The sequence below is a fragment of the Neolamprologus multifasciatus genome, chromosome 14, assembly GCF_963576455.1.
Source record: "Neolamprologus multifasciatus chromosome 14, fNeoMul1.2, whole genome shotgun sequence".
In the NCBI taxonomy this organism is placed as follows: Eukaryota; Metazoa; Chordata; class Actinopteri; order Cichliformes; family Cichlidae; genus Neolamprologus; species Neolamprologus multifasciatus.
The window spans coordinates 12,705,363-12,732,812 of NC_140452.1; the positions used below are offsets into that span (position 1 = coordinate 12,705,363).

General features: G+C 39.3%; 1 protein-coding gene and 1 long non-coding RNA gene across 2 annotated transcripts in view; both read right to left on the bottom strand.

Moving 5' to 3' along the window:
• The window catches only part of LOC146503664 (protocadherin-16-like), a 78,132-nt gene that overhangs the window by 29,733 nt on the left and 20,949 nt on the right, over window positions 1-27,450 (bottom strand). The window lies entirely within an intron of this gene.
• Window positions 80-27,450, bottom strand: part of LOC146503665 (uncharacterized) — a 29,997-nt gene continuing 2,626 nt past the window's right edge. Inside the window, exon 2 of the long non-coding RNA XR_014877947.1 lies at window positions 80-27,403. This is a non-coding gene — a long non-coding RNA (uncharacterized LOC146503665). The remainder of the gene's footprint in view (window positions 27,404-27,450) is intronic.

A 27,450-nucleotide genomic window follows, 5' to 3' on the forward strand; every position in this document is an offset into this window, starting at 1 on the left:
CGAAATTGTCACTTATTTTACAGAAATGTTTTTTAAGCATCAACAAACTTTATATCCTATGTTATTTTGGTGGCAGAACTACACAAAGGGGCTGTTGGCTTAATAGAGAGTACAATATTAACAGATGAAAAGCATGGAGCTTTCATTTTTTCTAAACGTGTTAAGCACTGGTTCCACTTCATGACAGCTGATGTCATTACTCAGCCGCACAGGCAGGGGCAGTTACACATAATGATGAAGCTGACGGACTCTCCTGCAGCTAATTTAACTCAATTATGCTCTCATGCACCAGCATTTCACTTAATGTTTACTTAACTTCTCTGTCAGTCACCCAATGTCCTAAGAGACTCAAAGCTTCAGTGTAACTGTGACGAATGTCTTATTGATTTTGTTTAAAAAAATCCTAAAAATGTTTGACTTACAAATAAGTCAGCGTGGGCTTAGTTAATCAATACGGTGCATGTTTTCAACAGACCATTCTTACACAGCATACGTGACATTTTCAGCATCCTTTTAAGCTGCATGGATCCCAGTTGTCGAGCATATCATGTGACTGAGTTTTAATTAATAAAACAACCAAGTAATCGGCCGTTCGTTTGCACTTATAACTCGTAACTTACCCCACACATTTTTTTTGCCAGTTTTCCAGAGACACTCTTGCTTGTCCTAATGAGTTTTCAGATAACGTGATGACTTCAATCATGTTCGTAAACATTTGAGTATGTTAGTGTAAGCCTGTTGATTAAACGTAGAGATTAAAACCCAGCTCCGACAAGCACGACCCCTGCAGCCGCTGCTTCGCAGTGCTACTCTCATGATGTAGTGACATAATCAGTCCTGAGGAAGGAGAACTGGATTGCTCTCTAATGTTGTGCTCTCGAATGCAAGAAAAAGGAGGTGGGGATGTGGCGACGGGGTGAGCCATGGCATTGGGGTCATGAAGGCCTACTGGAACCATGCATATAAACACACGCTGTCACTGACTGATAAACACTGCAAACAAACAAAGACTGCTCAGGCTGGGCTCTGGCGTGCGAGCTGTTTCTCCAGTAAATTCTGTGTAACTGTAAGCCCTGCACTGAAGCAAGTCATCTTTGGTTCGGAAACACACAAAAATGACAACACTCCAGCAATGCAGATGGTCAAAAGAGCTGCGCCATCGTTTAGATCTCTTTCTTTTGTTTCACTGAGTCGCATAATTGCGAGTCAACACAGATTCATCCGGAGTGGACAGAGAATCATGTACCGATAACCAGATGAGTGCACACAAACACATACGCATTATGTACCGTATCTTTCCAAACAGTTTCCTGCCAAGTACAAACAACAGCTGTTCCTCGCATAAAACTCTGGCTCTGTCAAATACAGATGGATAGAGATACTGGCGGCATGTCATCGTTACACCTTTTATCCTGACGTTAAACTTGCTGGAAAATGTGATAATGAAATTTTCCACATGCACGTAAAACTACGTTATCTCTTAAACCAGAATACATTGTGTTACGTTAGAGCACCTTTACTGTTGACATGTTCAATATACGTTGAATGCAATATTTGCAAGTTTACCATCTGATGCATTCACTCTGATTCATGAGGAGTTCTTTTCACATAAACTCTTTTGAGCCTCCAAAGCCATAGGTGGGTTTCATTTCCTCGCTTGCATATTTATTTAGTTCTCAGCAAAATATTTAGGTGATAGGATAATTATATTTTATCTTGTATACATGTCTACTCCCCTTCTTCATGTGATTCATTTCAAACAATCCCCTCCGAGTATACATAAGGTAGTCAGTGAGCACTTCAGTTGTTTCTCAGAGCAAAAGAGACTTCCACAGTAAACATGCCCTCCACAAGATTACACTCACGCAAGCTCTTAAAAGGAACACACACAAGTCTGGATCCGACATGTTTCATCTATTTGAAAGATAAAAACCTGTTTGGGTTACCCAAAAGCCAAGTTTTGGCCTTGACTTCCCCTGATGATCCCCAAAGTATACTCAAACACACCTCGAATTCACCTCACACACTACTCAAGAGCACTTCCAGGCAAGCCTAAATCAGTTCAGTGATTACATTTCATGCTTTTCGCTTGGTAATGAGACCTGCATAGGATGGAGTTGTTATCATCAAGTGTCTGTATATGTGCTTCAATATTAATTACTTACACAGCTGTTTGAGAGAATGTCCTCTGTGGTTGAAAGTTGGTGGAAAGTGGTTCAGGAATGACATTTTACTCTATCAATAACATCAGCACGTAGGTTCAAATTTACATTTGTATCTGTTGTTTGTTTTTAGAATTGCTCGAGCATAACACTATAAAAGGATCCACACACCAAAATTGCTGAAACACACATTTCATCTTATGTTCAAAAAATTTTTTTTAATTAAAACCTTATTTCTACATGGCAGAAAAAAGCACTGCTACAGACCTAAAGATATGCAGCTGCTGAGTCTTTGTTTTACCCTGTGAGCATCACAAATAGTCGCATTCATAGTAAAAGTCAGAAGAATCATTAATAGTTAACCTTGCCAAAGAAAAAAGAGATTTTCCATATTTTATAAATGCGATCAATGTGACCCATTTCCACTTTCAGGCTCTGTGAAATTGGGCCTTCCTTCTCTTTCTCTCCAAAACTGATCTCATATTTGGCCTCTAAAGTTTACTCTCACAGATCCAAAGTCAAAACATAAAAATGTAAAATGTAAAAATCCCTCACATCTTACAGCACTTCAAGAGAGAGATATCACAAACTTAGGCCCTGATGGGCGAAACATGCTTCTTCTCCTGGGCACACCTATAAGGCAGGTTATTCAGAGACACAATATATTTCTTTTCTATTTGTAACATGCAGCATTTACTATTTTTAGCCATGTGAGTAGCAATACTTACGTCTAAGTCCATCACCGTGACCTAAACCACACATCTCTAAATCTAGGCTGAAATTAAATTGACTCAGATGTTCCCGTTCACCCAGTGGGAGTCCCAGAGGACGACTCGCACTGAATTTTGTGATTCTTTGTCTTTTGCTGTCACCTGATACTTCCAGTGCCACAAACAGGTCAAACTTTTCACATATTATAAAATATTTCAACCACTAATGGATGGCCACAAAGTTTGGTGCAGACATTTTTGGTTCCCCAGTGATGAATCCTAATGACTTCATCATATTTCATGCTCACATTTGTGGTTTTGGGAGAAATATTTCAACAAGGACTGGAAATATTGCAATGAAATTTACCTCAGACATTCACGTTCCCCAAAGGATAAATCACAGCAACTTTGGTGATCCTTTGATTTTTTTTGTTTTGTTTTCCTCTAGCGTCATCGTTTCGTAATTCCTTTTTTCAAAGCTTTGATTCACGACCAAATGGCTTAGAAACTAAAAACATTCCCATCAGCATTGGCTCACTTTGTGTTTAGTATAATACCACCATCTGCCATTTTTCAGCAAGACACAATAAAATAAACAACGTACTCTCCGTGTACAGTGTGAGAAACGCACGTGCAGGGATTGTTTACAAGAGAACTGTTTTGAACTTGGTATTTGCCTGTTTGTGTTTACATTTAAAAAGTGTGGAACAATTTGGCATATAACGTAATGTGATGACATTATTTCAGCAAAATGTTATTTTTCTGTTATTGATGGTGGCAGCGGAGGTACAGATATGAAATACTGAAGAGGTGCACTGGCCCGTTAAGCTTTCATGAACCGAAACACGACTGTTGCAGTAATGCGGTGCATGCTTTAGTCATCAGGCAGTTGCACCGTATGTACATAGATAACTATGAACTGCAAAGTGCTGCATATAGAGTATGATGACATCAGAAAATTATTTTTTTGACTGTATGCAGGGACTTCACCTAACATACATTTTTGATTATGCTTTGCTAAACTCTGTGTCTACTAAACGAATGAGCTGTTTTCAATTCAAGAAAAACTGTGCAACTAAAGATAGGCCAATGATATTGAAAAACCTTTGTTGACCTAAAATGAAAACACATGAAAAACACGACTGACTGAATAAACAAATAAATCAATGAAGTTGTTTTTCTGCTTCTTGAAGTCAAAACCTTCCTGTCAACAAACAGGCTACATTCTCTGTGAATTAATAAGAACTGAAACCACAATTTATCTGTGTTTTTTGAGGTGGTAACGCTTCACAAAGCTTCTAAAAGAGTTCTCTGTTTTTTGTGTTTCTGGTGTTGTTTGTCTTACGTAAAACAGCACATGTTGATGACAAGACTGGATAAGTTTCGCAAGATTTCAGTATTGAGAGGTCTCAAGTGTCCCAGCCCACCTATACAGACAACACAAGATGATGTTTGTGCGAGTCATGTGTGTGTGATTTACACACAAAGGGGTACAAAGCATACCTAATCTGATCCCAACAGACAGAAAGTTCTGAATAACATGTGAGGTTCTGGGTCGCAGGTCAGCCAAATGTCCAGCTGCCCTTTCGTGACCTTCAGCCTGGCAACCATCTATTCCCTCTTTCATCTGCTATCCAGCCACCGGCCACTGGTGCGTCAGTGAGAGCCTCCATCAATAACAGTGACATTGACGCAGATAGGTGAATTATGGCATAGGAAAAAAAGGAAGGCTAATATAAATCACAGATAAAGTGGCACCTAACTGCTCCCAGGAGTCTTTTGCGTTCTCCCATGATCCAAGTAAATTTTGTTCGAACTTTGTAATTAAAGACTCCTCTGATGTTCTGAGGTATGATATTACAGAGAGTCTCAGACCAGCAAATGATCTTCAAATAAACCACAAACAGTAACCCGGTTATTAGCGAAGAAAAAAAACACATCTTATTTCATGCTTTAATATGTTTTCTACGGTTCTGCAGCATTCACTCTCTGTCATTTAGTTGTTGGAGTCAATGCTTCATTGAATACGCTGAAATCCCATTTCCAGCCATCATTGGCGTTTAATTTAATCTCAATTTGTGGTTAGTTGTTCTATGAGTGATGAAAATTATATAACAAACTGAACAAACTGCACTGAGTTTAAGTGACCTCAGGGGCATGGTAGAGGAAAATCATTAGAACTAAATGCATGCATCATACGTACAGAAGGGGTAAACGGGTCGTCATCGATCATCTCCTTATCTGCAGACACATTCAGCAAGTTCAATGTGAACTTTTGCTTTTAGTTTGGCTATGGTAGGACAATGTTTGAGCTAAACACAAGTCTTGGGGTTATGGTTTGTCTCAAATCCTTTCTTGTGTGAAAACAGATAATCAGCTGCCAGCACAGCTTCATCATTGCCAGCTTCTTATGGATGCCATTCTCTGGAGAATCCTTTAGCAGCAGACATCTTTCCAGCTGGAAGCCAAGCAATTTCTGTGCTGATGTCAGTGTCTCTTTACTCCTCGCTTACTTGATACTCTTTTAACTTCAGTATTGCTGATCCACTCAATTTTTGAGGCAGAGATTAGTTTCTAAACAAGTGAAACTTACATCTTTTTTAAAATCAAATGCGTGCCATGTTATGCTCAAATGATATGCTTAAAACAGAATGTTAAAATAATGCAGCACAGCCAAATTTAAATAGCATTTTTTGTCCAACAGGGAGCACATAGTATATAGCTGATCTAAGTTTTACTAGCTCCCTGCCATGTCACAAACATTATTTTAAACTATACTTGCTTAATTTTTCTTGACAAAATTCATCAGCTATAAAACAATATCAAGTTTTTCCATTTAACAAAGGTAAAAATTGTTAGTACTGAATATAAGCAGGTTATATTTTTTTGCTTATGTCTTTATTTGGATGGAAAATCATGCATATTTGAGCAATAAACATAGTAAACATTAAAAATTGTATTTTATGAGATGTACATGATGACTAGATAGAACTGCCTGATTTCCAGTCCAGGATTGTTGACCAGCCAGTCAGGCTCACATATGTCAGATTATGAGCTGAACAAATAGTCGTGTACACACGCACAGCCACACACTAACATGTTGTTAGTATGGCGCTCTTCACTCTGAGTGGTAATACAAAAATTGCCAAAGCAAACCAGGGGAACACTATGAAAACCTTCCAAATAACAAATCTAATCAGACACTTAAGTCACCTTTATCTGGTTGAACATGGACATTTTAAAGAAGCTAACAAAGCCAGCCATAAGCCAGCAGCCTTGGTATTAGCAAAGGAGAAAGAAAAATCACGAGGAATATTGTACATACAAGTGAAAAAGTCAAAAGGTTGATCTCCAGCTTTGTGGTCAAGTTATACACATGCTGGCAAACGATCCAACTAACTTACATTTGTTTCTAGTTGCTTCCATGTGAGAGGATCCTGTAACAGTTTGGGGGAAATTGTAAAATTAAACAATTTCTTTAACTGTGAAAGTAAAATTTTGAATTGAATAAAAGTTTGTTTGTTTGTTTTGTTTGTACATGCTGTTAATTCCAGCTCTTAGAAAGAAAATCACAATCAGCAGGTCACACTGCTGATTCTGATTGCAATTGCATGTAGCCCTGTTTAAGAAGCTCATTATTCTACATGAGTTCCTGTGTGCTGCACGTGCTATTGTTGAGTTAAACATGTCATTTATAACCATGATTATTAGGCTTTCAAACACACACATAATAGTTAAACAAATTAACCCATTACAGCAGTTTTAACAGACATTACAGGAAATGGATGTGATAATGTATCATATCCTGCTGGGAGACCCCGAGTACTAACCTCTTTGACTCTCTGTTGAGCACTTTGACTCTAGACCCTATGACAAAGGTGGAAATAAATCAAAGTTTGATTCATGAGGGAAGATTTATTGGCAGGAGTGGAATGTGTCACAGGGTGTGAGGACTGCCTGACCTAACAGACACAACAACAGTCAAAGGTCACCGTTACTCTTCCTTTTCTATGCAACTGCATGAAGGGGAGGGTGGTAAAGATGCGATGGTGCACTTAGTACTTCTGAAATGAACACGGAAAAAGATTAAAGATCGGGCAGCGTGCTGTGGAAATCTGTTTTGAACAGAAGCCAAATGTGACTGCGAGCTGAAAGAAGTAAATGTTTACTTTAATAGCCAGAAATCATATAAAGCTATCTTCTTTAATCTTGTTTACCAAGCTAGCTGCACTCTGATTACTTAATGTGAAAAAAAAGCCACGAGCCAAAAGAGTCCCGCTTTGCATGGAGTAAAAGTTTGCTGCCACTTAATGAGATAGTTTGGTGCATTGCTTAATTTTAAATGTGCCTCTTCACAGGAAGCAAACCAGGCATTGACTTGACTCACAAAATATCTGAAATAAGTTGTTGAATGAAAACATTGTCCAGAACAGTCATTTAGTTGTTTCTGTTGCAAAACACTGTAACTCTGATCAAATGTATGTTTCCATGCAGGTATGTGTCCTAAACTGCAGATTAATCCTCATATGGTTTTTATATTAGAGGAAAAAATCTGAACCATTTCTCTCAGCACCTGTTCCATGAAAAATGGTCAAAGCATGTAAGAAGCTCCTTTGTACTTCTACAAAGCCCATAGCTGATATAAAACTGTCAGTATATTTCAAGCTCAGTGTTAGTCTAGAAGTTTAGGCATATCCTCATTTGGAGATAACAGAAGTCATAGTGGTATTTCAGTATAGGAATACAGGAGAGGTCATCAAAGTGGATGAGCACATAGAGAGGAAGAAGGCAGACCTTGACCAGATCAAAGTGATGGGCACAATATTTAATGACAGGGGCTAGTAAGCAATCTAAGTCCTGTAGTAAGGAGGATAAACTGCCTGAAAGACTCAAAGACACACCCTTGTCTAATGTTTCTGGTGTCTCTCTGAAGTGGGAGAAGCGCCAGACGAAATCAGCGAGGCTGCCATGGGGTTAGTGATTTAGTGGATAGTGGGTGAACCGATGCCAGTGACCAAGCAGCTCTAAGCAGCAGCTCTAAGCAAGCCAGACAAGAAAAGAAAGGCTGAAAGGTTAAACAAATAAGCAACCCAATAAAAATAAAAATCCTTTTGCATGAGATGAAAAGAAAGTAAGAGAGATTTATTTCCCCCCATGTGAGACATAAAAGTGAAGGGTCATTTAAGTTTTCTTTTATTAATTCTGAAAAAAAAAAAAAAAAAATGCATTATCTACTTCAACTCAGCAGGGTCAAGGGATGTAAAAAGCAGAGTTTGAATCACAGTGAGTACAGCAGTTGGAGAAAAACATGCTGGAGACACAGAGCACATGGCATCCTTCCTTATGTCATAACTGTCTTAATGAAAACTCAACAAATGCCTGAGAACAAATGCAGAAGAGCTTAGAGACATTAAAGCTTTAGTGTTGGTCCCATATTTTTGTAGCTTAGCTTCTGGTTTTAGTTTTCAGTGGGAAATCATCAAATTAGGGATGTGGCATGGAAATCTTAAATTCTTTTAATCTATTGACCTCAAGACTCATTAGTCACTGGCAGGGCAGTAAAAGTATGGTCTGAACTCCATTATGGTTTTAAAAAAACTGCTGACGTTTTGTCTTTATTGGACTCACTGGGTTGAGAAATGAAGCCACATTAAAAAACACCAACAATGCTCAAGATAATGCAGAGCCATTATGTGGCCACGTGCTCATGGATTTTAGTCTTAGGGTTGTTGTTTTTTGTCTCAGATTTTCCTTTGTCAACTAGTTTTGTTTAACATTGAACAGCAACTTGTATCTGCCAGTCATACTTGTCTCAAAGTGTGAAAGGCTGCATTGTATGATGAGCCCGGATGCAATTTTAGTACCCTTTTACAAAGAAAGGAAACTGGGGAAAAAACTGTGAGGAAAAAAGTGGGGAAAAGTAAAGCCAAAGTTTGAAAAAAAAACCTCTATCCCCCTGTTCCCAGTTTCCTCTGACACTGGGGCCTTCCAGGGCTCATTCACTAACAACTATACAATGTTTTTCTTCCCTTTGATAGATTACATCAGCACACTAAGGTCTATCCCCTTCAAGTGCAAACAGTTGCAGCATCTCACAAAACTGGGGCCATGACTTTCATAGACCAGTATGATGGCAGGGACTCCTGGGAGAATATAAAACAGAACCCGAGATGGCACAGGTCATTGCAAAGAGCCTCTATAAGAAGAAGCATTATCTCCCTGCATGCATCACACATGCATGTGTAAAATTCTCAGCTGTGAACTGCTGAATCCACTAATCCAGTGAGACCACATACAACGCTTGCAAACATTTCAATAAACGCCTGAATGTGGGGTAATGAGGGATTAGTTGTGGCTTTCATAAAGAAACCGAAGGCCTTGTGGAACGTTTAAGTGTTAATAGCAGAAAGGAAAAATGGCACGAAGAAAACATATTGTAATCCAAAAAGCCAAAGGGAAATGGGGGCTCTGGATTACTGGCAAGTCATGGGATCTCTCCAAGTTTTGTTCGCCAGTATATCTTAAGCTCATTTGATGGGTTTAGGATTCAGATGTCACATGATAGATTCTTTGGAGGGGAAACGACCTCTGTGTGTAGTGTACAATAAGCTGATCAACCACCTCTCAGAGGGATTTCCTCCACTTTCAGAAGGAAAAGTTTGAGAATGAGGAACCAGTAAAACTAAGAATAACAGATGCATTGGTTAAAGTTGGACTGGATAATCATTATTAAATACGCAAAAGGACTTTTACTCCACTAACATTTTTAATTAAATCAGAAAAGCTTGAATTTTCTGCCCAACAGGCCAATTTTTCCTCTTTTCCTCTAAGATAAAGAGCGCAGTAATGAAATATTCCAAAATATGTAAATTAAGCTTCGGATCAAAATCCCCATACCAGCAATTTGTATTGATTTAATTCTAAAGTGAGAAACTGAAAATGATGAGTTAAAAAAATTTTGTAATCATTAATTCAGGAGAAATTAAATCGGCATCTGTTTGGACCATGTGCACATCATTCAGCAAGCCAGTAAGCTATTTAAGCGCACGTGGATGACCATTATTGCCTTTGCTTTTTTAGCCCCATTAAGCAGTTTTGTGGGGAAACAGTTTGCTTGCTTTGGAGATCAAAGTGCCACTTTTACAGATATTTCCCCTTTTGTTCTGCACACTGTGTGGCCTTTGCTTAAAGGTTTAAAGGACAACACTGCTGGAAAAAACACTTTGCACATAAGAAGTTTTCGGTATTGTGATTCTGGACTGACATAAAACCTTTTGGCTGACCACAGATTTGTCTTTTATGAGCTTTTATTGTTTGATTTTGTTCCCCCCTTTTGTTTGAGGTGGATTTTCTCTCTCTCTCTTACGCTCTCTCTTTTTAAATAAAGGAAGGATTATTTGTAGACATTCCAGAAACTTTTTAGTGGCAGAAAAAAATAATAATTTTCCCCACTGCAGAGCCTGGCACAGACTGTGCCCAGTGAGAACATTTAGGATTGTATAAAAAAAGAAGAAGAAGAAAACGTTAACCTTTACAAAGACAGATACGGCAGAACTATTGAAATGTAGTTTTAAAAAAAAGTATTTCTAAATCTCCTTTACTTTATACTTTGCTTTCACCTGCTTTCATCATTCATGCTCTCTTAGATCACTGTCACTGCAGAGACAATGACTAGGTGGGAGGAGGGGTGGCTAAAAGCTTTCCCAGAACCAACCTCAGCCTTTGGGTTTATGAGGTGCTTTTGAAATGTGATGATGTCACATGCCGGCTGTGAAAACATGTTAGCCGGCCGTTCCATTGGTCCTAATGACAATATTAGCAATGAACATAGAAAAGTGAGGAAATGTGCTGAAGGAACAGGCAGCATGAAACTGAGTGTGTGGCCTGTGATCTCTCTCCACTTCTGCAGCAGGCAGTCTCCGAGTTTTATGAGCCAGTTTCAAACACACAAACTGATCTAGTAAACTTAGTTACGGTACCGTAACTACATGATGCAAAGCTTTCATTTTAATTTTTACCTTTAAAATCAACAAAGCAAGCAAAGCACACACTACTTTTTTGTTATCACATATGTTATATCTATAAGGTTAATACTGAGCTTGTGGTTGTGACAGTGAAATCAGAAGTTAGCCCACATTCCAAAGACGAGTGACCCCTAATTGTCCATGGTTGTAAATGTGAGCATGAATGTTGTCCTTCTCTGTTTCTTAGCCCAGTGACTGGCTGGTGACCTGTCTGATTGGGATGGCTCCAATGCCTCGTGCAACCCCTCAGAAGGATAAGGTTGTACATATAATGCATGTATTATAATGTGGAGAAGCTGGTAAGTTATATTGTTTTTAAATATATATATATATATTTCTTGCTTTATGCTCAAACCGCAGGCGTGAAAGATGATCCTAAATCCCCCCAAAACAACTCCAGCATGAAGCATTCCATATCTTTTGAATCTCACAAGCAGTACAGTATGTTCTATATTAGATATATATCAAACACAGTAGGTACAGTTATTTATTTTAGAGTGCTGTAAATCAGCAAGCCTCAAAAGGATTATGTCAGTGACCACAGACAGATAGAGTTTACATTAAACAGCAGTATTTAGTTTTGTTTTATTTGGAAATTGGTGAACAAGGCACATTAGCTGTGACAATTGTTTATCTTTAAGTGACTTTGACACATACACGAGAAGAAACGGCTTCGTAGCCACTTTGATCTAGTAAATTAATGGCGTGTAGCTTTAAGCCCTGTTCGGATTATTTTTAAGCAAAGCAGGGGCATACTGTGTGTGACAGTGTGTTGGCTTGTTGTTTTTTATTTTACCTGCTACACTGTACAAGTTAATATAGTCAAAATCTGAAGCTGATATGTGCAGATAAGGATGTGTTTTTAAGTCTGCAATTGCTATGTTCATATGTTTTACATGTCTCACACATGACAAAATATAATCTATTTATCTGACTTTTCATAAGCAGTTTGTTGTTATAAAGAGACTTTTTAAATGACTTGCAAAAAGTGAGCTATTTCCCACTTTTTTTTAAACATATCTCACATGTGTCTTAGATTTAGCTATAAAACATGTTACTGTGACATGTAAGGACTTTGGGTAGACCTTAAGGTGTGAACACATCTGCCACTAAAAACACAACACCTGCGAGACTTTGTTGCCTTTAACCGTCCACCAGAAATGTTCTCCCACCAGGTTCTGTGTTTTTCAGGAGTCCATGCATAGGTTGAAATGTTCTCAGCTCATTGAAACATTTTCACAGAGTCACACTCATCAATTTCACACCTGGGTTATAGTTGTTTAGTTCTGTTTTAAACATTCCTATTTCAACACATCTCTGTGTCATTGTCTAACTAGTACAACTGTTTAGATTAAGCACGGACGCAAGATATATTAGCAGTTGAGCTGTGCTTATACCTACCCTGCAGTGTTGAATACATAACCTAAGTGTGAGGCTCTCTCCACTTACCATTTGTTTCTAATGTGTTTTCTGGTTGGACTCAGGGAAATGATAAATGCTTTTCCTCTAACTGACATTTTTACGAAGTACATTTTAAACAGTAGGTCATAGCTGAGCAGTACGTGCTTATCCCACCACAAGTGCGCTGTGAGCTAAAAATGACTACTGGGGGAATAGAACCTATTCACTACTCTCATCTTGACAACGTTGGACACAGATTGTAGACTTCCGATTGTAAAATTTCTTTTCACACCTTGTCTGGACAACACATTGGACAGAGGAGGATACCTCCTGTCTCACAAAACCGCCTAGGATGAGTCCAGCAACATACATTATTTTACACAGGACCATATGTACGACAAACCTGCCTTGAGAATCATGAATCAACATGCCTACAAGTTTAATACGCATTTTGAATATGTGAAAATCTCATATAAGGATTTATCAAAATCATGACATATAAGAATGAAACAAAGAAACAATCAAGCACAAATTTTAACATCTAATTAAAGTTTTCCTTACTACAGAGTAAAACAATGGAAATAGAGTACATAAGATAAAACAGAGTTTATACAATTGTAACAAGGTTGAAAGTCAATATCTGGTACAATCCACTTTATTCTTTAATAAAGTCTGAACTCTCTTTAGCAAGCTTTCTTGTCATTACTTTGGGTAGTCTTCAGGAATAACTGTCATTCAAAGCTATTCTTTAGATAGTGGCTGCCTTTCTGTTCTCTGTCAAGATGATCCCGCACTGCTTCAAGAATGTCGAAGTGGAGGCTTTGTGCAGGCCAGTCCAAGACTGATAGTGTTCTGTTGTGTATTTTTCTGTCCAGGTATGCTTTTACTGCATTAGCAGAGTGTGTTTGGGATCATTGTCATGCTGAAAAAAGAAGCTGATGCCAATCAGATGCTTTCCAGATGGCATTGCATGGTGGATCTTGATGGTACTTTTCTGTACCTATAATCCCATCATGTATGGAATACATGATCCACAACACCACTGGCTAAAATGCAGCTCTGAGCCATGACAGAGCCTCCACCGTGTGGCTGTACACAGTGGCTAGTGTAACTCTGTCATGATCTCCTCCATACATATTGAAATCTGAACCAACATAACTTACATTTGGATTCATCACTCCTTCAGACATTTTGCCACTAATTTTCAATCCAGTAATTTAGAATATCTCAGCATTTTTCCCTGTTTCCTAAAACTCATTGCATATGCTGAGACATGCTATATACATGTATCTATATAGAGATATATATATGGGGAGAGAGAGCAAGAGCAAGAGAGCATACCACCATGGTTGCGTGCACACACACACACACACACACACACACACACACACACACACACACACACACACACACACACACACACACACACACACACACATATCTTATGAATCACTCTTGCACTCAAAGAACTAGAGACCTAGGCATGTACTTGTATGGGCAAACTGCCCAGAAACTCTGTTCATAGTACTATGGATAAAGTAACTCATTTGTCTTTGAGCTGTTTTTTACCTCCCTAAAGAGAGAGGCCCTACTATAAGCAGCAAGGGACTCACCACCAGTTCAAAATGCAGAAACCCAAGAAATGGCTTAAGTTCATTTAAAAGGCGAAGGTACTTTATGTATAAAATCCCCTCTTTTTAAAATTGAACCCCTCAGTTCATGCAGCGTTGTCCCTCTAATACTTTACTTTCTCATTTTCTTTTAAAAGAACAACAACTTCTAATGAACAAATCAATCTCTAATCCTTGAAAATCATCAGGAATCAAGCTGTGAACGCGTATCCGCTGAATTAACAAGAAACAAAACCTTTATCTCGGAGCATGAGAAGTTCATTGTACCAGATGGATTCAAAAGCTCAGAGATTTAGAGTTCTTTGTAAGCCAAGGCGAAACTTGAAACTTCAGTACTTGTGTGTGTGTGTGTGGGGAGGGGGGGGGGGGCAAGAATAACAAAAGTCTAGAAAGGCATTAAGAAGAAAAAGGCAGTTTTCAGATTATATTAAAAAGCATGCAAGAACAACTTCATACATACATAATCTAGTGATATGCATATACTCATAAACTAACATAGTAAGTGATATACTTGTCCCCATTTCTGAAAACATTGTGGCTTCATTCTTCAAACGTGTGCAATTTACAATTGAGAAGGGTTGAGGCAACTCTTCTCAGGCAATGAGTTGCAGGTTAGTCCCACAGCAATACACTAACCATGTGTGACTGGATGAAAAGAAGTGAAAAACGCACACATGCATACAGGCAGCAGTTCATTTACTAGAGAGGTATAAGCTTTCCTTTCATTTACCAGTTGTCCTGTTAGGTGTACAAGACTATGTCTGCCTTCTACATCCTGCAGAAACAAAGCACACCACTGTGTTTGACACATCTTCATCAACATGAGGACGCATTGAGGGATATTTACGCACTGTCGGTAGCTGTTAGCGGTGACTGAAACATAAGGCTGCAGTGAAAGAGTGAGTTTGTGCACGTGTGAGTATGGTATTAGTGTAGGCTTGGAGTATAATTGAAAGAAATGACAGAGTTGAGATTGTTTTTCAGATTATTTTGCTGGAGTTATGTTAAACAACAATTGCACAGCGTTTCATATCTCACTAATAAACGAAGGAATCTCTGTATGTAAGGGTGAGTCTGTGTATGCGTTCTTCAATCTCCCAACAACTGCTTCTCCAGTCCACTTCAGACATGGCTGATGCGTTGCCAGGGAGTAATCCAGGGATCCGTTGTTCGTTCTCATATTTTGGCTAAAAGTTATTTTCTGTTTCCAACTTTTCCTCTAATTTGGCTGCTGTGTTTGCGCACTGTGCTTTTTGTGAGGGGGGAGGGGATACCCGCACACAGGCAAGTTTGCATGCCTATCTTTGTGAGGACATTCACAGGCATAATGAATTCAACGTGACTTTCTCTTTGATTATTTAGTAGCTGCTTTGTTTAGCATTATCTCTGGTCCTCAGGCTGGATTAATGTGTTTTGTCTTTAATAACATATATAGTGACTGCATCCATAGAGCTGTCTTAAGCTAAGCTAAAAAAAAAAAAAAAGAGTAATTAGCATACAACATAGCACGCTGGTTTTACAAAATAGTTCAACACATTTAGCTGCATTTGCTTGAAACCTTTGTAAGTTTTGTTTTCGGTTTTTTGGGGGGGTTTTTGGTTGACGAAAACAGCATGTTTTTGTTGTCAAGGGAACAGGTATGCGGTGTTATTTTAACATCTTAGCTGGCAGTCACAGGACGGCTGTCTTTGACTGATCCTGCTGAGATAATAGGAAGAAGTCTTTGATTTGAGGTAATACCAGGTAATCGTTTCCAGAGAGCCATTCAGCACTGAGGAATGTAAAGTAATCTGGTCACACTGGTTCTGAGGAAACTCTCAGAAGACGGTGCAGGGTCGTCACTCTTACACAATGCCAGCCTACGTTTAAATAATAAACTGTAAGAAAGTTAAAGAAAGTTAAAGAGGAAAGAAAGAAGGATGGAAAGAAGAAGGAACTCGCACATCATCAAGTGAAAAACAGCTACTGGTCACATGTGCAACAAATGCATTGAACTGTGACACAATCTGCAGGTGTAGGTTGTTGGCCTGCTCAATGGAAACAAGTGTTAAATCACTGGACAGTGTTCTTGCAGTTCAAAGAGGAGTGGGAAAGTCGAGTGGAAAACCTCTCCTACTACAAAATTTGCTACTTCCATGAACAAAAGCCAGTTAAAGTTCAACTTGTCATTCACATTGCTGATCCTAATGGATAGTGTTTGAAATTTTGGCTTTGCAAAGGGAAGACGACGTTTCAGCTGCCAGGACCCTTCTGCAGTGGTCTAAGCCAACAAATTAAGAACGCCTGGCATACTTTGTGAAATCCTGTTAAGGATACTGTTGATGGGCAGGGACTTTGTCACTGCACAGACAATGGTTTCACTCTCTGCTCCCGGGTCATTTTCATTAATTAAGCAATGTGGCGCTCAAAAGTTAATCCAATCACACAGCAGTCTTTTCTCACGCTTTGGGGCCTGCCTTCTGGATGGCTTTGGTGGACCTGCTGCTTGACACCACAAGCAACACAACAATGTGTGCTGCCAAACGGAGCCAGGACAGAGAACGGGGATCTGGAAAGAGCGGAGGAAGCAACGGAAACAACAAACCACCAATACAAACCAACAAAGACGAGGCTTAACAGTCACCTAAATTCACTGCAGTATGTCAAGAATTTATTGAAAGCTTCATGGCACTGACTTTAGATTAAGATCTCCTTTAATGGATTTATATTTTATTTGAAGTAGCTGGTGTACATTGACAGCGGCAAGTAGGTGGATTCACAAATATTGTGTTATGTTAAAGGTGAAGTCAGTTTTTTGCACCGTTCAACCTTTCTCTCCCCTTCGGTTTCTGGTATAGTCATTTGGACATCAAGGTATCCCTTTGGCTCAGGCAGTTCATTGCATCTTCTCTTTCAGCACAGTAACTTCCTCTGCTTACAGAATATGCTCTTTGTATAGCCATAAAGCTACCCCCATCTGTCAGAGGATCCCAAAATGGTCATCCAGTTGAAAATATACAACCTACTTGAAGTGACACTAATTTGCTTCAACACTTTTTGGAATGTATTAAAGCACAAAACTATATCAACACTGATATCTGAGACTTGAAAAGTGAGCGATGTGAGGTGTTAATTTTGCATCTTAATTAAGTATCTTCAGTATTTCTTCTGAATACTTATGATAACACATTTTTTTAAATAAAATTGTGCCTGGCTTTAATCTGCAAATTACAAACTAATGAGTTTAGTCTGTTTTTTGGAACGTCAAAGCTGAGAAAAACAGTCTCCATGGTTTTTGGCTGACAGACTGCATTAACTTTGTCTGTCAGCCTTTAAGCGGTCACTTTTTTGAAACCCATGCTTCAATTCTCTGCATGATGTTATGTGCCAATAGACCATTCACTGCTAACAGTTTGACATATTCCTTCAGACAAAGAGCCACAGGCCTCCTCAGGCTAATGGATATAACAGATCACAGCAGAGTCAGACAAAAAAGATAAAAGTCGAAGTGGAGAGAACAGCAGAGGTAGAAGACTTCAGGAGAGACCCTCTTCATATTGCATTTCTTCTTGTTCCATTTGGAAAAATCTGTTTTGATTGAGAAACCTGGACTAAAGCTTCGAGTAGAGAGTATGTCTAATACAATAGTTGCCTAATGCCCTGGAGAATTGCTTAGACTACTGTTGGCCATTCTCTGACCCCTAATCTTTGGACCTACATACCTTCATGATCTGTGGCCAGTCAAGAACAGAAAAAAATGTGTCTAATGTATGCTGTTGCCACTCAAATCCCTGTTTCATGTCTTTAATTTTAAATGATAAATTATGCCTAAACATATATTTGTCCACTGCCAGAAGTTAATTCAGTGTGCCTTACTGGCACCTTTCCTCTACTCCTTGAAATCTAAAGAACCCAGTGTTTAAAACATCAATTAAAAACAGCTGCTGCTGGGCTGGCTGCAGTGTCTTCACTTCATTTCATAACTTTCATAACCTGTGAAAAAGCAGCAACGATTGAATTTACATTTAAACTAGTTCATTTAAGATTAGTGAAAAATGATATCTGAAGATTGATCCATTATGAGGAATTTAGATTTTTATGACAGCAGTGATGAGGGATACATTTGTTTTTGATCAAGGGAACAACTGCAGGATTAAAACAAAGGGTTTCCCTGGACTGTGAAGGGTGAAGGGTGATATGCCATCAAACGACCCTATTTTTACAACTGCCAGCTTCAGATTAGTGCAGCTGACAGACAGCATAAGAGTGTTGATGGAATTTGTGCTAAAGTTGGCAACCCAAGTGTGCTGCTCACATCTATGCCTGATCACTAATACTCCCACCTAGTTATTGTGCAACTCTGGACTGAGACAGATGCTCAAAAAAACACGTAGCCACCCAAACCAGCCAGTCAGGAGGTGTGCATGATTGCAACCAACATTTTTACTTTACAGTCAAGCCAGGAGAAAAATGGTCAGAAATACTAGAATTTGAGTGTGGATAGTCTGAGAGCCAATGAAGCCTCATTCATACACAGCTTATTGAAATCATATGACAGGTTAAATTTCTTGGCAACTATGCGATGTGTGATGAGAACCTGCATAAATCACAGCTGAAACGATCATGAATCATATCCCAGAAATTATCTGCTCGAGATAAATTAAAAGTAACGACATATTCCAAATTAATGCACAATCCTTTAGTCACATTGTACAAGGCATGCAAAGATGGAGCATGAAACTATGATGCAGAGGTGCGAAAGGAAAGGAAAGAAGCAGATTGCAGCATCACTTTGTTTAAGCTACTGGAACTTTAGGGCAATCTAAAGAAAAATATTGTTCTCCTGTCTAGTCAGATCTCATTAGGCTGCTGGCCTAACTCAGTGTGACATCTCTGACTAATGTGGAGAAAAAAATAAGTCAAAAACCAATCCAAACGTAAAGGCCGCGCTCCATCTCGGACAAACGCACAGTCTAAAGACCTGTAGAGCAAGCCCACTGTTCACCAAGCCACTGGAGACTCTGCAGGAACACAGAGGTGAGGGGGCTACAGACTTTGGCTTCTCTGTTATGTCCCAGAGGAGTCCTGTGCTACTTCCATTTCACAAACAACCTAAGGACTGCTGTGCAGGATGCGGGAAGTGGAGTGGCCAGCTTACAAAACAGAGAAACAGATATAAGTCTGAGTCTGGCCTGAGACCAGGTTTGTATCTGAGGTACTGGACCCTGACAAGAGGGAAAGGGTGAAAGGCCCTTAGCAAGCAGCGATAGACTGAAATGGAGATTTCATGCTGATTGACGGCTGAACAGTGGCTGTCCAATAATGATGAATTTATACAACATAGTCTGGAAATTTTGGAGCTTGAGCTGAACTCTTGCGTGAAAGTTGAATTTCAATAACAGTGTTTTTAACACATAAGACTTTAAAAACGCAGTCAAATATATTTTAAGTACAATAAAACAGAGCAATTCAACAGCTACATTATTTATGGTGCTTTTTCTATCTCGAGTCAGTGTTTATTTAGCTTCTCAAAACAATAAATGGTGGCTAGGTCGTTCTAATATGCTCCACTATGAGCTATAGAATGCAATTCAGAGATCTCTCTGGTGCCCTAATGAAAAAGCCAAAGTCTATAACACAGTCTCAAAGGGCTCAGGAGATACAAGGGAGTTATGCGATACCCAATCAGAGTGGAGCCATAACAAACGCGCATGTAGGCAAAGATGAGAAGCAGCTGCTTACTCCTGGCTACTTGCTGGGTCTCAACCCACCCTGGTAAAACCATTCACGTAAATGAGAAAACACAGAGGACCATAAGGGCTGGCCAGTTTCAACTACATAAAGCACAGGGCTGTTCCTGAGCCTTTTCAGAGTTTTCTGTGTCAAAGTGAGAAGGTTCTCAACAGCGGAACTGTGAACGACCTGCACGATGTACTGCACGATTTTATTGTGCTGCTACATAAGTGCACACATTAGTCTCTGATAAATCTTTACGTTAATACCATAACATGAATATTCAAGCAAAAACTTGAATGCAGCATCTCAATGTAGCCTCCCGGGGAGTACCATCCCTCTGGTTCAGAAAGCAGAAAAGTCTTGCCAGTTATTTTTTAAACAATTACACATTTTGCACAAGCGGTGCTTAAAATAGCCCATAGTCCCCCACGATCACAGTGATATAGAAACCCCTGATACAGTTTCAAAACTCTAGGACATCTTGGTGATGTCAGAGATAAAATCCATCCACCGATAAATTTTCAAAAATCTAATTAGGACTAAGTAGAGTTACCTGCAGCTGGAGGACAACAGCCACTCTTTGACCTTGATCTTTGGCTCTTAATATCTTTTGGATGCATCACTCTAATCAAATTAAATGAAATATAATATTGCTGGGTAAAAAGATTGCACTACAACCGACTCTGTTATGATTCAGTCTTGTGTATATCAAAGGACCACTTCAGCTCCACAGCCCTCGTTCCTCTACTGGAGATATTTAATAATGTTGAAAAAACTGTGAGTCGGCTTGTGTTTCCAACAGCTGTGATTTGCGAGAAGGTCTCTCTCACTTGCTCTCTCATTGACAGTTGCTTGTTCTACTTTCCCTTTTGCCTCCCCTCTTTCTCTGAATCCACATAATATCCTTTTCCTTTAACTAAGTTCATCTCAACATAAGCCACAAGTGAATGGCGCAAGATGCTCATTTACTTTTGTCTGACTCATTTTAAATGGCTTTATCAAGACACCTCTCATTTCCTTTCTCTCAATCTAGTAAGGCAGACATCCTGCATCCAATAATCTTGTGACGCAGCCTTCCACTGACCTTCGTGAGAGGACGTGCTGCAGCATTGACCGTGTGCCTGCTCCTTGGGGCAGGAGTGAAAAGACCACATGCTCTTAGACTGTTTTTCATCTCTTTAGACAGACAGTTAATACTACCTTTTATCCCAGGTCTTACTCTTTAAAGTTTAGCAAATATGAGTTGTTTTATGTGTGGGAGATAGCTGAGGGCTGCGCTGTCCTGCTATGACCTGATGGGCTGTTATCATCTTTCCAAAGGCACGAGACAATTTGAATTAAAAAGCATGGAACCAGTTAGTTGTAAAATGGTAAATGGCCTGCATTTGTATAGCGCTTTTCTAGTCCTTAAGGACCCCAAAGCGCTTTACACTACATTCAGTCACTCACATTCACACACTGGCGATGGCAAGCTACATTGTAGCCACAGCTGCCCTGGGGCGCACTGACAGAGGCGAGGCTGCCGGACGCAGGTGCCACCGGGCCCTCTGACCACCACCAGTAGGCAAACACGGGGTTAGTATCTTGCTGAAGGATATTTGCCATGCAGCCAGGAGGCAGTCTGGGATCGAACCACCGACCTTCTGATTAGTGGCTGACCTGCTCTGCCACCTGAGCTACAGCCACCCCTAGGTAGGGGTGTGGCTCCACTATACGATGACTTGAGCAGGAATTCATAAGAAAGGATATACAGTCTGCTCTCTTGAAAGAATACATATGGTGCATCTAATCTGGCAACAATCTCTTACATTGCATGCGCTCAGCACCCATTTTCCCTGTTTGCATTGGAGTTTATGCAATCTGGTGCTCATTTTCCACATCAAACCCAAACACCGTGTGGTGACAGTCTCATGAAACATGAAAGAGGGACCAATTAAAGCCTGTCTGTTGTATATGAGTGAAATAAGCACATTTAGCAGTAATCCCGCTGTTATTCTAACAGTAATGAGCAGGCAACAAGTTTAAAAAGAGAAAATGTGTTTCATTTAATGCTTGGTGTCCATCTTAAAATAAATAAGGGAAATTTCGAATTGATTTTCGTATTTTCCTCTACTCGCAAAAGCAATTATGCACAAATGAAGTTTAAACTGGTATTTTCCATTTTAAAAGAACATTAAGCCTCTGTGCGTTTACACTCCCTTTCACATTTCATTGCAGCAGATGACAGTGGCTGATGGATTGGGCTTTTGGTGGCTCAAACTGCTCACGGGGAGATTGCTACCAGATGAAGAGGTCTCAGAGTGCAAATTGGGCGGTTTTGAATAAAACTATAACTCCGTACGCTCCCAGGAGTGTTATCAAGGACCGCGCTAAATAAAGAACACCAGTGTGACATCAGCGACTGAAATTAAAGTTGGCTCCACATCGTCTGATAACGAGAAATTCCAAAAGTCTCCTATTCGCCTAAAGGAACATATTTTGTGGTATTCGAGGTATTTGAGGTTAACCATTTTCAAAGACACTGGAATATTAATTTTAAGCCTTGCAAAAAGTTTTTTTTTTCCCTTTCTTTGGGGGGTCTTGGGTTTTTTAGCTAAGGAACTGGAAATTTTGCAGCTGGATGAAACTTGTGAGGCTTTGGTTCTTAGCAAGATTATTTATTCTTGTGAGCTTGTGCTTAGAATAAAACTTAAACCTGCAAATGCAATGATCTCAGAGATCTTTCAGTCCTAGCAACAGAGCAGACGTGGAGACAAGTTTGCATATGATCTACTTGAAATTTCTGCATAAATTCTCATGAAATTCCTTTTCTCAGATTTGTCTGGATGGGAACAAGTTTTTTTTTCAAAGATAGAATTACAAAATAATTTTACTGCTTTCAAGTGGGTTCTTCTATATTTTTTAAGGCACAGGAGAAAGAAATTCAAATCCACTGTGTACAGACAAAAATGTTATCATATAGAAGAACTTTAAAAACTCTCAGCCTGTTTTATGAAAGACAGAACTTACTGAAATCAGTCTAAATTGCAGCTCTTTGATTTAAAAAAAAATGAAAAAAAAGACTCTGTTTTCAAATTCTTGCTAATGGGTACAACGTATCCATTAGCAGTGACTGTACCCATTGGCAAATCTAATCTTAAAACCTTTGTGGCTTTTAAAAATGCAACGTTTCCATCGTTGCAGATTCATAAGGAAGATCACATCTTTTAGTCCACAGTAATGTGACTTGCTAATGTTATTCCTTGTGTGAATGTAAAGTGAAAAATTTAAAGAAGCATAATATTAAGATTCCCTGTAAGGACTAACGCAATCCAGATGTCTGTTTTTTGAATCGGGAGGGAAATGTGTGTACAGTCCTCTTAATCCACCTAATATGTAAAATTTCAAACAGATATGAAAATATTTTTCCTCCGAATATCCTCCAGATGAGAGACCATGTTGAGCTGTCTACTTCTCTTCCCTTCTTTGTCTGTCAATATTCCCCAGATGACAGGCCAGACTTCCTGATAGATCAGACTGAGTTGTTTTCATATGCAGCACAAAGTCCACTTTACTTACTTTAAAGTGACACTCAAAAACAGGCACTCTCTTGCTGCTTCAGATGTATGATCACCTCAGGCTAAGATCTCTAATTACACAGATTCAGAGTCTGGATTTTCATTTGATTTTCAAACTTAACTAATATTAATTAAGTCATCCCAGTGGAGAGCACAGGAGGAGAGGAAGTGAGTGTAAACCTGTGGAATTTTGCCCCAAGTCACCGACCTTCTGCCAGGTTCACGTGTGCTCCATCAACCCACAATTTGCTGTGATTGATGCAATCATACTGCCTTGGCCGTTCGCATGTCAGGCTTCTGACTCAGTAGCAACCATCTTCCACACTGAGTGAGTAACTTTAGTAAACCATCAAAACCATGACAGCAGTCACACACACAGAAAAACGTGCAGGAAAGCAAAACCTCACTGGGAGCATGTCACTGATCCTGCTCTCATGCATGAGGGGCTGCCCTTCTGTCCAAAAGGGGAGCAGTGCTTTGTTGTCTTTCAAAGTCTGAGATACCCCCCCCTCCACGACCAGCCTGAAAGAGAGAGAACGCTGGAGCCTCAGCAGTCAGTAAGATCTGTGGTGTTGCCCCTCCTTTTCACTGGGCTGGGATAAACCAGGGAGTGTGGCGCCTCTGAGGTTAGCGGGCTGCCTCATCGAGACACCATCTCCATCATGAGCCTATTTTTATTCCATTTTCTCGCTTTCTCTTTTTTTCTTCTCTTCTACTCAAACCACTCTAGCTCTTTTTTCAGCCTTCCAGTTTTGTCTTTTTCCATCCATCTCGTTACCACAGCCTTCTACTCCTATGATGCTGACTTTCGTTTCAGTGTGCATGCATGACAGAGGAAAACAAAAAAAAGCCTACATTGCTTGATTTCTGGGTTTGATCCCAATATTCACTTGCTTTTCCCCTTTTCTTTCTTGCTGTATTTAATTTGCTCAGACACTTGCCAAGCCGGCTAGAGTTCCCTGTCACTGGTTTGGCAAAGTGCTTCAACCCTAATGCACAAAAGAAATTTATCTAGATATATCACTGTCTAGCTTCAACATCAGCACTGTAAACTAAAAAAAATGCCCACTGTCACATTTTTCACCATTACAATCTCATTTTATCTAAAAATAGAACCTCTAACACAGATTAGCACTGCACTCAAATACATAATTAGTATGCACGCTGCAGTCTTCCTCACTTTTGTCCAAGAAGAGACACTGGCTTAATCTATAGCCCATAGACTGGGTCAAAAATGAATGGGTTTGTTGGCGTTATAAAGCCCTAAATGTCATTATTGTACTTTGGCCATAAAGGATCACTGCGTTTAACCAGCTAATCCAACATGTTGAGGCAATTCACATGCAATGTGGTTATGCTGGTGAGTTAGCAGGGGGTCCCCAGCTTTCAGGAAAGCAGTTTACCATCATAAAGCAGCTGTCCCACATCAACAGTCCCTACAGACACAGACAGTGCCGTGTTTGTGCCATAAGCCATTCTATATGAGCGCATTGTGGCAACTCCTCCGGCATTTTTGAAAAGCCTGGCAACGGCAAGCTCACTGGGTGAAAAGCGTCTAGACTAGTCTTCTAAAGAGAGCCTCACACATTGGCAGTCCGGGTTAGTAGTAACACTGACACAAGGATATTGATGCACTTGTAAATAAAACCTTAATTAGGACTGGTTACCAACTCCAAACTCCAACAGTCTAACTACAGCAAGTTGTGTATGGAGTATGCAGACAGAAATGGAGTCATGACGAGAACTATCAAAAACCCAAGCACATCAAAAGGTCTGGAACTATTAATAATTCTTTGGCACTTGAGGCAGTATTTTCAGTAAAGGCAACAGTAGTATGGCTGCAAACAGCCATAGCTAAATGAGCTCAATATCTTTAATATCTTTAAAAAAAAGGACTTTCACACAAAGTTAGTGTTAGCCATCCTGGCACAGTTGAATTCATTTGAATAATTTACTTTGCAGAATGGCCTGAATATGAGGAAATGGTTGATCCATCAATCTAATCTGTCACTGAGCTTTAGAACGACATTGTTTCTTCTATATTCTTTGTTTTTGTACATCTAATGAGCTTTAAAAGAAGAAAAAGCAACAGCAAACAAAGGTAGAGCGTTATATAATAAAGTCCTCTTTGGCGAGCCTGGAAAGCATTCAAGACCGTGAATAAGTTTAGTGCTGTATGAGCAAGCAGTTTCCTCTCTGTCATCCACAGAACACACCACTGTCACGGTGTTCATTTCCAGTGGCTTCCTCCATTACCCACATCTAAAATTTCCCAGGCTTAAGCAGGAATTGGAAACTAACATACTGTCCAGTGTGAGCACAGTTCTGTGAGCGTATCATGCCAGTCTTTCCAGTCAGAGCACTCTGACGTCACGCCATTAATCCCTTTCACCATACCACCCAAGCCTCGGGGAGACCACATCAAATCCTGAACTCACTCTCCCTGAGAAGAAGAGTTTGTACCCCTGGGATTTCTTTAATGAGGCTTACAGTAGAACACACCAGCGCACCAGTAATGAACTTCACAGAAAGGAAAAGCACTAAGAGATGCCATTAAAGGAGAGGTCATATCAAAACTGGAGTTGTTTGCCGATTAGGAAAGCTGATTAAAGCTCCCCCAGCCCACAACCCAACGCAAAGTCACATTTACTTGACATCAGAACAATGTTTGAGAAGCTGCTGTGTCAGATACAAGTTTTAATACAGTTCTTCTTTTGTTCTGGGCCTCCATTGTTTTCCATTAACTTTCGCATGGAATCAGAATAATTGAGCAGACTTTTGAAACTTGCTCAGGTTTTCATTCATGAATACAGTCTGGGTGAATTTTTATGTAGTGCAAACTAGTTAAATCAACCGGTGATACGAGGTTACACAACTCAAGGAAGCTCATTTTCATTCCATGCATAGATGAATGGGAAACAAAGACTGCATAGAACAACCAGAAAAATCTATTCAAATACCTGGAACTCTATAGTATGAAACTGTAAAGTGTCAGCACAAATTTAAACAATGTAGATTTATGGTTAAAGAGTAAAACAGTTCGATATGAGCCTGCAAAATGTAAAGACCTGTGACTGAGATGTTTACTCACTTCAAGGCAAAGACTGAACCACTTCACTGTTGTTTATAATAAATCAGCAAAGTTTTTTAGAAAGTGGGAATTTCAACAAAGGACTTGTGCAGGAGCTGCTCTTAAAGATGAGAGAAGGCTCTCAAGAGAATAACAAATGACTTAACTGGCTAAAACGGTTTACAAAGGCCTAGAAGTGTCAACACGAACTCTACAGACAGTGCCACAGCTAGACAAAATATCCACCGACACAGTATTTGAAAGTACTTTTTCTTTACGTACTCCAGTGATAATACTCCAAAAGGAGATCATTCTTCATGTGCCCTCAGGCAAAATCCAAGCCACACCATACAGACACTGAAAAGCTGTGACTGAGAATATGAGAAGACAGAAACAGGATGCTGCAGAATATGTGAAATAAATATATATATTTAATTGTTTTTTAAGCTTCTTATTGTACACTGTAAGAAAAAATCCTAATACAAAAGTATTTTACTGTGTATTTTACAGTTTAGTTCTGTTCTTCTAGAATATCATGAAATTTACATAAATAGACTGTGATTTCACATTTCAAATGTAAATTAACGTAAAATCACTGTAATGTAATAAAACATAATTTTCTTGTTTTTTAAATGTATTTGTCTGTACATATGCATATTTAGATTGTTAAAATACATTCACAAATGTATCATGATTTCCCAAATATTTGTCCGTTATTTGAAATATTGAACTGTTAAATTCAAATGCAATGCTATGGAAAAATATATAAAATGATTCTTATAAACTTTTTTTTACATCAAATGATTATTATTATCGTTGCTATTTAGGGCGATCGTGGCTCATGAGTTGGCAGTTTGCCTTGTAATCAGAAGGTTGCCGGTTCGAGCCCCGGCTCGGACACTCTCGGTCGTTATGTCCTTGGTTAAGACACTTCACCTACTGGTGATGACCAGAGGGGCCGATGGTGCGATATGGCAGCCTTGCCTCAGTCAGTCCCAGGGCATACAATCAATTATTATTTAAACCAACTGTTAACTGTATATTTCTGTACATTTAAGTATTATTATTCATATTGCCACATTCATTGACCTTGTTTATAGGTAATTTCATTGTTTAATCACATTAAAATGTTCCTAATTTAATGTTTAAAAGCACTTGGAAAAGGCAAAATCCCATGTAA